Consider the following 16,185-nt stretch of genomic DNA (forward strand, 5'->3'; position numbering starts at 1 on the left):
GCACACTTCATTTGTCTAACACAGGCTCTTTTTCCAGCAGGAGGATGTCTTCTCTCAGTCTCTCTGCTGCTCTGTCTCTCATTGTTACTGGGGCGTTTCTTTGTTGAGAGCTTCTTGGTGGCCAAGAGCTGTCGTTTGTGCGTGGGGGGTGTACATGTGCTGAATCGCACACATGAGCTGCAGTAATTTAGGTTTAGCCTGATTTCAGTCAGTTTGACAGTGGATCAATGCAAGGGTGGAGTTCTATGTGCTTTATGCATTATATAGCTAATAACAAACATCTGTGGCACAGTCTGAGCAAACAGGATTCCATCTAAGTAGTATTGAACTTTAGTTAACAACAGTGGAACCCTTTTCAGTGCTATTTAAAACCACATACAAGAGGTTTATTTGTATTTGGAAAACCCGTTTACACATTAAATAGTTGTTTGAGGACAAATTGTTGGCTTGCTTCTATGTAAGACCTTACTAAGGAATTCCTTAGAAACTATTTAACAAATGAGTTGACTACTCAACTGGCTGTCATTAACCCCTTAAGACAGAAAGGCATGTTAATCAGTAACTACAGGGACTTCGGTACAAACTCATGGGGCTATTCTTTGGTAATAAAAGCTTGTAAAAACACTTTCGACCCAATGGTGGTCCAAAGTGTTTTTGAACATCAGTTGAAAGTACTTTGTTAGTGGCAGATGCCACTTTCTCTTGTTGGGAGGTTTGTACTGCAGAAGAGCTTTTGTTTCATTTCAGTGACTTTCAGTCTCAAAAACTATACAATGATCGATGTCCTCAAAAGTTAAGTTACCTTACAACCTTACAATGGGCCTTATTGACCTTATTCAACCATTCTTGAGATGAAATGTCTTTTTCAAACCATTGTGTGCAGTTTTACAAAGATTCTGATATTGATCAGTGTTTTCTTATTTGCTTTTTTTCCACATTATGAGGACATCTGTGGTTCGAAAACACACCATGTATCTGTTGAAGATTTTTTTAGGACCTTTCTCAAGGACATATTTTCAAGAAAATGTTTAGGAACATATTGGTGAATTAGGCCATGTGAGATTTATGCTTTCATGGTCTTTATTAATCCAATGGGAAACAAATAAATGCAATGGAAATATATGCTAGTGGGTAGTAATGACCATTTCTGCACACCAATATGCTTTTTAAAAAGATTTTTGTAATATTATTCCTGAATTAAGTTTTTATAGCATTAATAGCAAGTCAAAAATATACTGTACCATCTGTATTTGCTTCTCTGGTGTACCAGTATATTGATTGATAATTTTTTTGTTGCTGTCATGATAAATTGTCTGTGATTGGTTGTTTTGCATTTCAGTCAAATGGGTAACTTTATAATGGTTACTTTATAGGAAAATGAAAAAGGTTGTTTTTAATTGAATGTCTATGTTTTCACCCATTTTATTGGCCCAGTCCTCATGCATGATTTATCCAAAATAGTTTTTTAATCGTTTCAAAACAAACAAGCAAAAAAATGTTAAGGCTTTGTACTGGGCCCACTTTTCTTTCCTCTTTACACTCACTCTTTTGATGATGTAAGATCTCCTCACCTTTGTTATGCTGATGACACCTAACTGCTCCTTTTCTTCCCATCTTCTGATGCTTGTCTGGCTGACATCTCTTCACGGGTGGCAGCCCACCACCTGAATCTGAATCTCAGCAACACCGAGCTACAGTACTGCACTCTCATTCAAGGACTCCCTAGTAATTCCATCTGAAAATGCCCAAAGCCTTGTTGCCATTCTGCATGACTAATTATGGTTCTCAGCTCATGTTACAAGTCTGACTCAGTCATGCAGGTTTCACTTCTGCAACATCTGGAGGAGCTGTTCTCTCTAGAGAGGCCAATCCGCTGCTTGTTCAGTCTTTTCTTACAGTTAACAGTCCTGCAACTCGTCCATGGCCGGACTTCCTCAGCATGCCATCAAGCCCTTGCAACTGATCCAGAAAGCAGCAGCACGCCTCCTATTCAATCTTTCTAGGTTCAGCCATGACATGACTCTACTGCTGCATTCCCTTCTTTGACTTCCTATATCTGCCTGCCTCATTTAAACCCTGACGCTGGCCTATAAAGCCAACAATCGACCAGCCTCTCCCCACATGATGACAGTGGTCAAAACTAGATCAGAATTTAGAGCTCTTAGAGCACCAAGTAACCTGTACATTCCACTGAACCACTCTGAGGTTTTCCTGTTAGCCCCCCTGTGGTTCTTGTGGTTCTTATTCTTGTTATTGACAGATTGATGGAACATTTCTCCCAAATGCTGAGAAATGACCTGGAAGGCCTTATCATTTCATATACTAGACTAAAGCTCAATGTGTCAAGGTTTATAGTATTTGGCTGACGCTGTTATCCTGTGTGACGTACATTTAAAGTGTGTTACACAGGTAGTTAAATGTAGCTTGAAAGATGATGAGTGTGAGGCCTATCCCACTTATTCATCACAGTGGATAGATGCTACAGTGGAGCTCTATGCACTTCATGTGCACTAGTATAGCTAATAACAAACATACCTTCTATTCTATATATGTAGGATTGAAAAATGATATTTATATAACTTGTAAAAATAGTGGAATGCTATATGCTATTTGGTGCTATCTAGAACCATTGCTTTAAAAAGCTCCATACAAGATATTTCCTTTGTGTTTGAACCACCCTTTAAAAATACAAAAAGACCATTGCCTTTACTAAAGAACCCTTTGTATTTACTTTCAGTCTTGGGCATTCAGAATGTCTGATGTAAACTGCACTCTACAATCATACAGTAATATGTTTTCTCTCTCTCCCTTTGATTTTACAGCTATATACAAAAAATTTCTAAATTAAATACAATTAAAAAACAATTCAAAACAATTCAATTATTTTCATTGAGAAATTCAACAAACATGGTCTTTGTATGACTGTTTCTGTGTAGTGACTACACCTGTAGAAGGTAGAAATACTTACAATAGATGAATGCAAAAACAAACCGTAACATACACACACACACACACACACACACGCACACACACACACTGGTAACAAACACATTCACATGCACTCTCCCACAAACACACACACATAGAAGAAAGTTCTGACAAGGCCTTGATCTGGATGCAGGGAGAGAGATGCCTTGAGTCTTGCAGGGAGAGCCTGCCTGTCTACAGCATACAGTCTGCTCTGCTGAATACCAATGCACTGCCCTCCACTATTTACTATACATATAATAGCAAACCAGCACACTTCTCAGACTGACTCGTATACCGACTATTGCTTGTTAACAGGAATATCATGAAGACCTATGAAGAATGGTAAGGACTGTGCTTATGGTGGTGGCAATCAATTATGGTAAGATGTGTGTGGATGGATAGACAAAGTTATATGAAGTGCTCTAAAGGATTGAAAGAACATCCAGCAAGCCTAGCTGTGCAAGAACAGCCATGCAAGAAGAGCCATAGAGCAAGAGAGTACTCAGTGTTTAACCTACATAAAGGGAAAATACACCATGATCATTGTTTCCTCCTCTAATTAGCTATTTTAGAGATACAAGGTTTTGTCATATTTGTCATAACAGTATATAGAATAGATATGAATACAGATTTATACAGTATATAGATATGAAAACATGCCTGCTAAAGAAAACTCAGGATGGATGGACTACATCATGGATTGATGGATGGATGGATGAAGTTATTAAAGCACCGTGCTTCATCCAGCGGGGACTCATCCATGTCCCTCACCCAGAGGGCCAGCATTATTCACCCGGTCACTCTCCGCCCATCCGTCACTTAACAGAAGAGGAGGAGAGGGACCCAGGCAATTTGTAAATGAGGTGCTTATCAGGGGAGTAGGATCAATAAAGGCCATTTAAGGACATTTGCCCAGGACACTGTGGTTAACAGCCCCTTAGATCAATGGCTTTGGATTTTGAATAATCTCGTAGTCAGCACTCTGAATCTGCATCTTATCCAGAGCCGGGGTCATGGAAGTGGCTGTGCTGTTTACTGTAGAGAAATATCACAAACAAACAGTGCAATCTTCCAGTGTCAACAAGTCTCCAATATGTTGGCAATAGTGTTCATGGCTGAGTTTCTCCAATAATTGAAAACCGAACACCCAGGAATAGAAATTGTAGCACAAGCATTCTCATGCTGGTGGAGAATTGGAAATGATGCAATGATCTGAAAGCCATGTGCCGTTGGCTTGAAGTGCTTAGCGTTAGACTCTGTGTTCATCATTATTGCTAGAGAGCACTAGAGCTTTGAGTTGTCATTACTTACTTTGATATCATCTTATTTAAGATAAAAGTTGGATAGAAAGATGAACAATAAACACAAGGCAGACCTATACGGTGAACTGCCATGAATAATTGAATGTTTGGAGCGTGCTTTTCTACTTTTTTTATTGCATTTCTGTAGCACACTCCAGCAAGGCCTATGCTCTTCCTTTTGAGAGAGCTGTCCAGGGTGCTGAAACTGCCTCCACATGGTGCTGGTGCTGCAACTCAAACCTTTACTAGCTTGGGCAAGTAGTTACAGTGTGAGAAGGAAAGTGAAGTGAGCAGGGAAAGGAAGTATCAGTATTCTCTGTGAGCCTGACTTGTGATGCAGAAAGTGGACTGAAAAATCAATGAGGGAAGCTTCCTCGCCAGCTTAGGCGAACACGCGTACGCGTGCTCCCGCGCACACACCAAGGCACCACTGAAGAACACATATATCATCACCTGAGACCACGTTGTAGACAAACGCCTTCAACTATGGCTTCTGTTCATGGTTTCAAGCTGTTTCTCTCTAGAGAAACCTTTCATGGAAATGCAACCCTCCCAGGATTGCATCTGAAAGATTAGCTACTCAGTCTTGTTTTGCTGCAGATATACTCTCTCTCGCTCTTACTCTTTCTCTTACTCTCCCTCTCCCTCTCTCTGATTTCTTCTCTCCCTTGGCCCCCACATAACTTTTTTTTGACAACTCGCTCATCTTCTGAAGCATTTTCTATTTCTCCAGGCTACTCAGTGGTTTATTTTCTCCGATACGCTATTGTGTTGCCAGGGTGCTGTCAAGGTAAACCCAAGCTGAGAGACGTAATTTGGTGTGGAAATTTTCAGAGGTGCTGAGCCTGGGCAGTGTATCGAGAGCTGCTGTCCTTCTTCTTATTACTGAGCACTTAAACCCTGCATGACACGAACCTCAGCGAACATAACCCTGTCACCTCCTGCCACCGCAGAGTAGGGCCAAAAAATAACAACCACAGCAAGACATTGTTTTCTTGGACTGTTGAGACCTTCAGCAGCGAGCGTGGTTTGTTACAAGCCAGTGAGATAGTTGATAATGTTAGGATATCACATTTGGATAGCCGTCGGTTTTGTATGGGGATTGACTGATTTCACAGACTGAGGATGCCAGGTACTGAAATAGTGTAAACGCAATTGAGGGCTTGTAGGATCTCACAAGAGTATTCCGGGTTTTCGTGCAGTGGTTTGAAGGCTCTTGGCATTAGGACACTGGCGTCAAACTCACCAAACCTAGCCAAGAGCTCTAAAAAAATAGAAGGCCCAGGATGGATGGATGCATGAACGAATCTATATATAAAACACTGTGCCTTATATAACTGTGCCATTATATAAAGAATCTTCAGGGTCTTCCTTGCTGTGTGTTGAAGATTCATGCCATGAGGCTTATGTGAGGATTCTTTATTTGTTAAAAAGATGTTTTTCTATAACGCAGCTCATTTCCACAATTGCACAATGGTCTCACTGTAGTAAGACAGTACACCTTAGTCTTTTGTGGATTATCAACAGATGGCTTTAAGTGCTTAGCGTTAGACTCTGTGTTCATCACAGAGCTTTGAATTGTCATTACTTAGTTTGAGTGTTTGGAGCGTGCTTTTCTACTTGTTTTATTGCATTTCTGTAGCGCACTCCAGCAAGGGTTTGCTCTTCTTTTTAGATGAGCTGAAACTGCCTCCACATGGTGTTGGTGCTGTAGCTCCAACCGCTACTAGCTTGGGCAAGTAGTTACATTTCGAAAAGCAAAGTAAAGTTAGCAGGGAAAGGAAGTATCAGCATGGTTCTTGCACCATCACCGGGCAACCTTGTGAACCCTGCCAGCATTACATTGAAGTGATGTAGGGATGGCAAATGAGCCATTTACCAAGACCAATTGTGCTCTCTCAGGCATCGGCTGCTGATGGCAAACAGCATGACCAAGGATTCGAACCAGAGATCCTTGCTGGACCATTCGGTGTCAACATTGCATTTCATATAAGAGAACCAGCATTTCCCCACACTGCTAGATATTAGTCATACATTTTAAACATGGTTAATTTTCACTACTTAAAGTCAGAGCGTTCACTGAACTGAACCGTGAGCAGATTGGGGGGTTATGAAGATTTGATTACTCACCCTTTACACCAGTCTGATGTCCGGACACCTTTTGCAATTATCAGGAAGTATGACTCAACTTCATAATCAGCCCGATTGTACTGTACCATGGCCCAGACATTAACTAGGAAGCGTTAAAAGGCTCATGAGTGTGTGCTTTGTGAATCTCTAAGCCAAAGCAATTGGATCTGTTATTATGTGCTCTATTTATAGATAGCTTATTGCTTTACATAGCGCACTACTCCCATTCATTCATATAAACAACATTTTGGAACTTCTGAAACTTCTGTAAATAGCGAGTTTATCACTAGTTTGTTATTAAAAGTTGTACTTCCTCCTTCTCGCATAACTTTGCTCTGTTGTATTGCTCTTATCATCTAACAGTGGTCTAAAAACAGTACTTGAGCATTGTAGTTACATAACTTCAGGCCTATTAATGTAATTTGGAGCTTCACAAATGTAATTGTGGATGCTCATAAAGAAGTCATAAGTGGGAACTAACATGCCCTGTGAAAACACATTAATTTGGGTCTTTTAACATGTTTTGCCCTGCTTATGACATCAGCGCTGGATTTTGTTCCTTCCTTGTTTTTTCTTCAGCAAGGAAACGTCCACTGTAGAAGAATTTCCACACTCAATCCCATCCTGTATCGATAAGCATCTCTAGCTGCTTGTAAATGGGCTACTACAACCATCACCGCCATCATTCTACTGATTAGTATTCCCTCTTTTCCTTCTGTGCCAATCATGCCAATATGTATGGCTCCAGCCAAAGTCTCTGAAACAGCTAGAGGGGTTCCTATCAGCATGCTGAAATGGTCATGTTCCTATAATGAATATTCGCCTGCATTCACAATCGGTTTAATGATTTTAATTAAGCGAGATCACATATGAAAGACACTTGTTTGAGCCCCTGCATTATTGATGCCTTTAGAAGTGTAATTATATCCTCGTTCCTCTGAAGAGCTTGAGTTGGGCTGTTTCAGGCAATGAATGAATGAATACCCAACAGCTTGCCCAGAATTCTACTGAACTGGGTGGTGTTTACAGTTAAGTTAATAGGTTCATGTAGACTGTGTAGCCAATCTAATGTGTCTTTGATATAGACTGCTTGTGATCCGCTTGGCTGCACTGAATTGGTCATAAAATCTAGGTGGATTTTATGATCAAACTAAATGTAAAAGACTGAAGGAAGCGTTGGAGATGATGCAGGGTAGGGGCCACAGTCCTCGAGGAAGCTCTGAATGCAAGAACCAACACACATTAGCACAAAGAAACCAATTTAAAAGCTATGAATAGGCTGTTTATGCTTGCCTTTTTACTGCAACTGTCCATTTTAGCTCATAACGGGGTAGAACGGCTTTCTGTGAAAAATGAGCTTCTGAAAAGATGTAATCATAAAGAATCAATAGCAGTACTCCACATTTCATGTAAATGTAAACAGGCTTTACACCTGCCTGAGTGTGATTGTAATAGGACCCCAAATATTTAGCTGCAGCTGTTTGATCATCTTAGTATACTATACAGTATTGGCCTTATGTTTTTGTGTGTGGTTAACCGGTGTGGTAAAACAGAGCTAGAGTTACTGAAGGAACCGACTAAAGGAACTGACAATAATACAGCAGTCCAGTCTGGTTTTAAGAGGATTCGTATGTATGACTAAAAGACTAAAAGGATTCGTACACTGTATACTAAATATACTGACACAACCCAGACACACGGAAATCAAACAATTTAAACAGAGAATGTTACAAAGCAACCAGTGAAAATGTATTCCAACCTTAGCCTAGTCTAAACCTAACTGAACCCTAACCCAAAACTTAACCTAACCTTTACCCAAACCCTAACCCGAAACTTAACCTAACCCTAACCTAACCTGTACCCTAACCCTAAACTTAACTTAACCCTCACCCTAACTCTAAACTTAACCTAACCCTAACCTAACCTGTACCCTAACCTAACCCTTACCCTAGCCCTAAACATAGCCCTAAATTTAACCTACCCCTTACCCTAACCCTAAACTTAACCTAACCCTCACCCTAACCCTAAACTTAATCTAACCCTATCCTAACCTGTACCCTAACCCTAAACTTAACCTAACCCTAACCTAACCTGTACCCTAACCTAACCCTTACCCTAGCCCTAAACATAGCCCTAAATTTAACCTACCCCTTACCCTAACCCTAAACTTAACCTAACCCTTACCCTAGCCCTAAAGATATCTTATTTTAACCTAACTTAATTTTAACCTACCCCTTACCCTACTTCTAAACTTGACCTAACCCTCATCCTGACCCTAACCTAACCTGTACCCAAACCCTAAACTTAACCTAACCCTCACCCTAACTCTAAATTTAACCTAACCTGTACCCTAACCTAACCTGTACCCTAACCCTACACTTAACCTAACCCTAACTTATTTTAACCTAACATAAACCTAACCTACCCCTTACCCTATTTTAACCTATCCAAAATCTAACCTACCCCTTACCCTAACCCTAAGCTTCACCTACACCTTACCCTAGCCCTAAACTTAACCTAACCCTTACCCTAGCCCTAAACTTAACCTAACCCTTACCCTAACTCTAAACTTAACCTAATCCTTACCCTAATCCTAAACTTAACCTAAACCTTACCCTAACCCCAAACGACTTTTTTAACCTAACCTAAATTTAACCTACCCTTTACCATAACCCTAAACCTGTGCAATGTTTCCTGTCTCACTGGCTACCACACAACCCCAAAGCATAAAAAATCCACTCTTACGCTTAACAGTCAGCAAAAGGGTGTTTTTCATGAAATGCTGTTTTTTTCACACCAACTATTTACTAATGTATTATGACAGTCATGAATGCATTGTAATTTAGGTTATTAAGATAATCTCTACTGTATCCACTTCCATGCATAAGTTAAGCAGAATGAACTGTGAGAGCGGTAGATATATATTGATATATACTGGTAAATATATTTCTAACCAAAATATGGATTTCACTTAATCAGGTAAGTTACCTTGGCCCCAATCAAAGCTATTTCTTTTTAATCACTTTAAACAGTGTAGTGTACAGCATACCAAGAACCTTCAGTCTAGCTGCAATCTATACGTCCCGTGTGAAGTCATCACATTCACCTCTTTTAAATGCCTCTGTGCACACTGGGTAGAGCTTTAGTGTCGGTGCCAAACAGCTCTGTCATGCTCAGAAACTGTGCATTCAGGAACTGCAGACTGAGCTAGATTGAACAGACGTCAGAATTCATTGGACAAGTGGGCGGCTGCTGGGAGAGGGTGGGCCAAAATGAAAAGGGGGCTATTTTTTGAGTGTGGTTGGGGAGGTGGGAGGTGGGGACGGGCCGATTGTCATCGCACAGACCGAAATGGAGTGGAAAATAATGTTGTGACACAAGGTAATCCCTCATATTCAATCCCAGCCTGCTCTTAAAACACTGCAGAGAGCTGCCCCAGTATTAGTGCCGTCAAGCTCCATCAGCCCTGGCGGGTGAACGACGAGGGAAGAAGTTGTTTTGCCAGTTGTTTCCCCCCTCGCTCGCTATTCTCTAACTCACAGTGAATAACGCCAAGGGGATTTAAAAGATAAAAAAAAAAAAAAAAAAGACAACGCCAGACAAAAGATAAAGTGAAAGCCCCCCACTCCCCCCACAATGTTTTCTGGGTTTTGCAGGAAATTATAGATAGATGCTCCTCCCCTCCTCTCGACTACTTTTCTTTACCTCTAGCCTCTGTCCTTTTTCTTGTGGTCGTCAGCTCTCTGACAGGTATCTGGAGGGATTTTTCTGTGCGGGGCTTTGGCAGGCTAGCGAAGTTCAGGCGTGCAGAAAAGCAATATTAGCTGGAAATTGGAAAGAATTCATCCGTGTTGCTGGGGAATGAATTGAAACCTGCCACCCACCCCTCCCCTTTTACTTCTCCACATTGATCCCTCCCTCTTTTTTGCGGCACTTCTTTCACTCTCTCTCTCTCTCTCTCTCTCTGTGTCTCTCTCTCTGATGCTTTTCCTCTCTCTCTATGTTGATTTCTTGCTCTCTCTCTCTCTCTCTCTCTCTCTCTCTCTCTGTCTCTCTCTATTGCATCCTCTCTCTCCCTCATCCACTCTCTGTCGCCTTCTTTCTCTATCTATCTCTCTCTTTCCCTTTTATCTCTATTTTTCTATCTATTTCTTTGTGTCCCTTCTATCCCTCTCTTTCTCTCTCATCCCCCTCTTATACGTCCCTCTCTCTGTCTCTTTGTTGCTCTCTCTCTATCTCACACTCTCTCTCACTCTACGTGGCTTTCTCTGTCTCTGTTGATTTCAGTCTCAGATGCTTTGTGTTGCTTTCTCTCTCTATATGTTGTATCTCTCTCTGCCTTTCTCTCATTCTCTCTCTCTCCCTCTCTCTCTCCCTCTCTCTTTTCTCTCTCTCTCTCTCTCTCTCTCTCTCTCTCTCCTTCATGTGTTCTTTCTCACTTTCTATGTTGCTTTCTTTCTCTACTATCTCTCTTTCTACCACTCTATTGCTTCTATCACTCTCTCTCCTTCATTTTCATCTTTCTCACTCTCCGGGTTGCTTTCTCTTTCTCTCTCTCCCATCCTCTCCCTCTTTCATTCTCTATCTCTCTCTTTCTATATCTCTCTGTGTTGCTTTTACTCCTCTCGTTCTCCTTCATGTCCTCTTTCTCTCAATGTCGCTCTCTCTCTTTTTTATTCTCTCTCTCTATGTGTTGCCTCTGTTCTCTCTCCCTCTTTTTCTGTTTCTCTTGCTTTCTTTCTCTTTTTCTGTCTCTCTCTCCTTTCTCTTTGTATTTGTCTCTTTCTCTTATGTCTATCCCTCTCTCTTTCTCCCTCATCCCATCTCTGTCTCTCTCTCTCTCCACTCCCCCTTCCTTGTTTGTCCCCTCACTTGAACTGTTTTTCTGCAGATGATGGGGGGCAGATTGCTGAACTTTGGCCTCAGACCTGTGGGTTGAGGAGGACGCTGGCCCTGGTGGAGTGGGCTTATTTTTAGCCAGGCTGGTCAGCGGACGTGAGCAGCTGAGCAACTGGCTCTTTATCACGGCCGCTGTTCTGCTGTTGATTTCCACCATTAAGTCTGATCTGCAGTCATGAGGAGGAATCAGGCGACCACTGCTTCTGTTTGAAGGGCAAAGGAGCAACCTCTACAGAGCTGATCATACAGCCTTCTATAGTCTCTCTCTCTCTCACTCTCTCTCTTTCTCTCTCTCTCTCTCTCTCTCTCTCTCTCTCTCTCTCACACACACTCACACACACACACACACACACACGCACATATATTCTGACCCTCATTTCAAGAGTAAGTTATATCTCTCTATATATGGCACTCTCCCTGTTTTCCTGCCTCTCTCTCCCTCCTTCTCTCTCTGTACGTTTGCATGACAGAGAAAGGCTGTGTGTGAAAGTGTGTGTAATCAGGCAGTTTAGGTGCAGCAGCTCCTTCATGGTTGACCTGCGGTCTTGATGAAGCATTGTTTAGCTGTGTTCAGACTGGAGATTAGAGCCTGTTTCTGTTGCATGTATACAGAGCTGCCAAAGCAGTGCAAAACATTAAGACATGCACATTTCTGGAAATTGCTGATTTGGCAAAATTATTTCACACAGTTGTTCTAAGAATTATTATTTTTTGACAGCAGCAGCCCTTTACACTGTGACAGCTCTCTGTGATGAATTGAAAGTATATAAATTGTCCAGTATTAAATGTATCTCTGACTGCAACAATGACTTTCTTTATCACTTTAACTAACTACCATATACGAATTCTATTCTTTTGGGAAGAATTGTTTGTATTTTTGTGAGAATTGGCATACTTTTCTATTCTTCCTGGTGCAGTCTGTACATTTTTGCACATACATACCATATAGTGTGGTGTTGCATTAGACACACTATCATTCAATAATCATAGAGAACAACTTACCTGTCATGCATTCCCAGAGTGATTCACAGGTTCTGGACTCTCAGGACTGCCTTTAGACCTCTGGTGCACACCAAACGAGTGGGCTGAGAGCATCTAAGCAGGTGAGTCTCAGTCTTTTTCTTATTTTTTAATACATTTGTCACATTTATCCTTTTTTCTCCTAATTTGGTTCTGCCAATTAACCCACACCATTCTTAACTCACCTTAGCGCAAGCAATGCTCCTAACCATAGGAGGCTAAGACCTTGGGGCGTCTTTTCTGACATGCACAGACAGCTACTGCCTCTTTTTCAATGGCATCGTAAAGCACCGGGTCCCTATCTCCACCAAACCAGCTAACAAATGTCTGTGCCATCCAGCATCACTTAAGAGTGATGAGGGTAAAGAGTGTCATCTATCCACCCATACAGAGCACGGACAATTGTGCTCTCTCAGATTCCAGCCGCTGACAGCAAAGCAGCATGGTTCAGGGTTCAAACTTGCAACCCCTGGGCTGACAGCACATTAGACTGCTGAGCCATTCAGAGTCCCTCGGGCAATTTCTGAATGAATTCTCATGCGGTTGGATGTAAGCAAACCAAGCACAGATCATGAAGTCGCAAGATGGTAGTTTTCTAGACGTACTTGCAGCAACAGTTGAGCTCGGCTGAGTCTCCATGCAGACCTGCCCACATTTCGGTGCTTTACCTTCTTCTGCCTGATGCTTTAGTTTAGTAGGGCTGTGTCCCAAACCACACACTATCACACCACACAGAATTCAATTCATTAGTGTAGTTGCCTCACTAAAGTAACATTAACATGCGTGTACATATTTAATCCTGAGATTAAGACGACATGATTTCATAAGCCAGGTTTAAGAGTCCACGGGTTAGATGCAGATGTTTTTTTTCCGCTAGTTATTGTGTGGATCACCTTTTCCCCAAATTTCAGTAAAAAAATATCTTGAACGTAAAGCAAACCAGGACTAAAATGTAACAGTGTATCATTTTCTTTCTTGATCCGGACCAGGGAACCGAACTATAGTGAGTATAAACACACCCTAAGATTAGGCACATTTTACAGCCACTGCACATCAGTAGAACAGATTTCATCCTCTGCATTTAACACACCTGTTACAATGGACACACACACACACGCTCGTGATTGGGGCACCTACTTTAGTGCCCAGGAAGAAATTGCGGCAATCAAGGGCACCTCAGCCATAGGTCCTGGTTCTGGAGAATGAACCAGCAACCTTCCCATCCCAAACCCTCTTCTTTAACTTTTAGGCCACAGCTGCCCCAAATAAATAGGATTTTTTTATGTAAAATGGTAAAATATAATTGTTGCCATGTGGCAACATCATCATTATCATCATCATCGGCATCATCATTATCAGTGGAACTGACATCTTATAATATATAATGGGAATAAATAAATAAACTTCCAGTAGCAGTGAATTGGTGTATTCTCACTGTATGACCTGCAGTATTCAGTTCATTGCTTTATAATGTGTTCATATGGCAACAAAATACAAAGCACTCCCACACCCATTTTGTAAAATTATTTTTAGATTTGTATTAATGATGCAATTTTCAGCAAGACACAATAACTCATGATTCACACTCTGTACATATGTGTGCATTTGAATCTAGAACGTTTTTGCTTTTTCTTTAAAGTTCACGTTAATGTTATTGACACTTTTTAGTATTTATATGAGACACTGATTCAGTGTTCTTTCAGTGTGGCTGTGGTTGAAGGAGACCCTTGTGTAGGGTGGCATATGAGTCAATGATGATGCAATTCCACACCCTGCATTTTTCTCAATATGTGAAACAACTGAGTGGATTATATTGGGCTGTGAGTATAGAGCTAGTAATTAAGCAATATTTCCTAATCAGCCAGGGCTGACAGGGGCTGTCTGATGGAGCCGCTGCTCCTGTGGCCATGGTGATGCTATTAAGTAATGCATCATGGGATTGCATGCTGTCACGGATGGAGGGTTGAGGTATATGAGGTACCAGAATAGAGAGATGCTAGAGGCCTGGAGAAGCATCTACTGAAGAGAGATTATAGGCCAAAAGTATGAAAGCAAGCAGTAGTGTCAGACATGTTCAAACTAGTTTACTCTGAAATCAGTTTGTGTCCATTAACATCAACTTTAAATCAAAGGAGGATCTTTTAATAAAATGCATTAGCCTCTACAGGAGTCAATCCTCATGCTGTTTTTTGGCAACATACTCTGAGCACTTTTTTATTATTTGTCCTAGTTGAACACACCAGATTCACCTCAAGAGCATCTTATTGTGAGAATCGATGGGAAAAAAACTGGATGGACTGGTCAAAAAGAAATCAGCCCAGTGAAAAGGCCATATCTCGGTTGGCCAATGAGCAGCACAGGGCGAGCCTGAGGATTGTTCTCTGAGCCTACCCTGGGGTCAAGCACTTGAGACTGATCCTGAAGTGTGTGTCTAGATGGCTTGAAAATAAGATTTCTTTTCAATCAAACAAGCCTTCTACAGAAAACAATATAAATATGACATTATCTGGCTATATAAGTTATTTGCTGAATTTGACATATTTAAAAAATATATACCATAATGTTAAAAGTGTCATGACCTTTGTATATGCCATATTTCATAAGCATTTTTTCCAAATATATGAAATTCAGCAAATAAACACTAATGATACTTTAAGGCAACATTATGTAACAATTGTACCTTATCATAACAGCTTCAGAGTCATTGTGATTGTGGTACACTGTTAAATAGATAAGATCCTTGAGGAACATTTGGAAGTTCTTCAGTATGAAACTTTGAGGAACTTTCAAGAAAAGTTTTTTTTTAGAAGACAAATGTTTCTTGAAGGTTCCTTAAAGTACCTTAAGAGGTTCCCCTACACTTTAAACGGAAGAACTTCCAAAAGTTCCTCAGGGATCTTAAACTTTTACAGTGTACACTGACTTGTAATAGGGAAAATGGCGTCTCTGTCATTGCTGTCAATTCTATAGAGGAACCAGCTTCTGTCGCCTCAATAAAAAAACTTTTTTAAAGGAAGAACCATTATGGAAATGAGTGTACAAGTGAGAAGAACCTTTTTAAAGTTTAATGTGCCCCATAACATTTGCTACAGCAATTAAAGCCATTTAGCTAGCTTTATTTTTAATAGTGCATTGAATGTAACTGTTTTTCTCAGAGCAATTGTGCCCTGAAAATGTACATAAACAAATAATCGTTGTGTTTAATGTGTCCATGGAGACTATTATCCCGTAATCCCTTCAGCAGCCCTGCTTTCTCCAGAATAGTTAGGGGAAACAGATCAGTCTGCTTTATCCCACTGCATCAAGAGGGAAAACACTTTTCCTAGGTCGTCTCGTCACCCCGGCGCCTTTTGAATATGGTTATTTGTATAGGAGAGAGTGTGAAGCCTTTTGTGTTTGGGAAGGTGCCTGTCAAGCTGTTGTTTACACCACATTGCTTGTTTTTCTAGATGATCCATTGCCGCCATTGTTCATAATATCCATGCAGGTGGGAATCTGACGCTCCACTGCTTTGTGAACAAAGTTTCCTATCGTCAACATAAAACTAATATTTTTGGTCAAACATACAATACAGTAAGTAGTAAGTAAGAGGAGACAGGTGGACATGTCAATTCTCCCACATGCCCATAACTTTTTGTGTACAAGTACTGAATAATTTATAGTAGGAACTGAAATAATAACTGCTAATAAACCTGCAGTTTTAGGGATTATAACCCAGATTCATTCATTATAGGTCTGAAGATACACTCACCACTCAACTGACGAGTGCTGCAGTCCTTGAGGACCGGCTTTAAAAAACACTGTGTTTAATATGGAGATGTTTTTATTGAGGCCTAAGTGCTTGTACCGAGACTGATGCGAAGGA

The sequence above is a fragment of the Salminus brasiliensis genome, chromosome 2, assembly GCF_030463535.1.
Source record: "Salminus brasiliensis chromosome 2, fSalBra1.hap2, whole genome shotgun sequence".
In the NCBI taxonomy this organism is placed as follows: Eukaryota; Metazoa; Chordata; class Actinopteri; order Characiformes; family Bryconidae; genus Salminus; species Salminus brasiliensis.